Source organism: Physeter macrocephalus, chromosome 11, assembly GCF_002837175.3.
Source record: "Physeter macrocephalus isolate SW-GA chromosome 11, ASM283717v5, whole genome shotgun sequence".
In the NCBI taxonomy this organism is placed as follows: Eukaryota; Metazoa; Chordata; class Mammalia; order Artiodactyla; family Physeteridae; genus Physeter; species Physeter macrocephalus.
The window spans coordinates 93,375,098-93,376,945 of record NC_041224.1 but is presented as its reverse complement, the minus strand read 5'-3'; the positions used below and the strand labels follow the sequence as shown (position 1 = coordinate 93,376,945).

Sequence of the window (1,848 nt, the reverse complement as noted above, 5' to 3'; positions counted from 1 at the left end):
CAAGAGGGAGGGGATATGGGGACATATGTATGCATATGGCTGGTTCACTTTGGTGTACAACAGAAACTAACACAGTATTGTGAAGCAATTATACTCCAATAAAGATCTATTAAAAAAAATTCATGGAAAAAAGGAAAAGGAAATATTTATTGAGTATCCACCCTGTGCCCGCAGAGTATTTGACTGCTGACTGATGGAAAGCAGGTTTACAATCTGTGAACACATGCTGATGCTTTTCTTTTTCTAAATTATTACGAAACATCTATTTAGTAGATGAGCCTGGAATTTTGAAATGTTTAAACATCCTATTTACTAAATTGTTAGTGTCAGAATTTACCTCCCCATCCCCTGTATAAAATTAGAACACTTGCCCATATTTAGCCTTCCAGCGGAGTCTGCACTGTTCTCTGAAATTGCTCATAAGTTGTGTCTACAAGTTTTTGCAATTCCTTAGAGTTAGGTCATCTGGCCTGGAAGCTTGAACTCATTCAAAAGACTTGAGGCTTTCTTGTGTTGTTTGCTACTTTAGGGTTTATTCTCCCTTATTTTTTTTTTTTCATAATCTTAAGCATGTCTGTTACTAGTCCTTAAAATAATCAATATTATGCTGTATTAGAACCATCAAGGCATGCACAAACCAATGGCTTTTCTTGCTGACAGTGTGCATATGTCTTACCTGTAGGGCACCACGCCCAGACCCCATGCCATCTCTGACCTCACACCCTGAAGACTCAACACAGTTCACTCAGCCATTTAATGGGCCTGGTACACCTTCCTACAGACTAAGGAATTTAAGGGCACCAGGTCTCTATGGGGAGGCAAACCATACAGGTGAAGATGTATATATTATCTGTCCACTTTGATAAACTGTATTTTTCACAAGCAACTGAAATCAACCATCCACCTATCCTTTCATCCAGCAAACATTACCAACTTCCTCACTTTAATTTAGTGACTGTGCTAGATTCTAGGACTATAGTGAACAAGACATAACCTTTATCCTCTAGGAGCGTTTGATGTAGTGAGGAGAACATTGCTGCTGTATAACACAAGTGCTTCCCTATTTGGTACAAGACTGTGGCAGTCACCACCTGTGACTCCTTTCTGGACTCCTGTCACTGCAGTCATTCTCCAGTTTTCTAGGCAAGTCCTTTCACTTTACATCCTTCTTGCTTACACTCTTGTGCTTCAACTTGTCTTCCTTCTGATCCTAAACCCCCATTTCCATCACAATAAATATGGATGCTTTTGCCCTCAGCATGGATAAGTGCAATGCCCATATTTAAAGAGAGGAGTTCTAAATTCCAAACAGATCATTAAACAAGATCAGGTAGGTTATATCACAGACATCCTTTTTAGGGACCCTCAAAAGAGCAGTTTCTCAGTTACAATATTGATCCAATTCATACAGCAGGTCAGATTTGCTTGGGATTCACAAGCTACCAGATAGCTTTTAAAGAAAGCTGATTGTTTTTGGAATATTACTCAGCCATAAAAAGAAACGAAATTGAGTTATCTGCAGTGAGGTGGACGGACCTACATACAGAGTGAAGTAAGTCAGAAAGAGAAAAACAAGTACCGTATGCTAACACATATATGGAATCTAAAAAAAAAAAGGTCACGAAGAACCTAGGGGCAGACCACAATTTCCAACGCAGAGGTAGCAGAGAATGGACTTGAGGACACGGGGAGGGGGAAGGGTAAGTTGGGACGAAGTGAGAGAGTGGCATGGACATATATACACTACCAAATGTAAAATAGATAGCTAGTGGGAAGCAGCCGCATAGCACAGGGAGATCAGCTCAGTGCTTTGTGACCACCTAGAGGGGTGGGATAGGGAGGGTGGGA

The 1,848-nt window shown here is 40.6% G+C and overlaps 1 protein-coding gene across 3 annotated transcripts in view; it reads left to right on the top strand.

Annotated features, from left to right (window-relative positions):
• SQOR (sulfide quinone oxidoreductase) overlaps nt 1-1,848 on the top strand; it is a 59,476-nt gene that overhangs the window by 41,883 nt on the left and 15,745 nt on the right. The window lies entirely within an intron of this gene.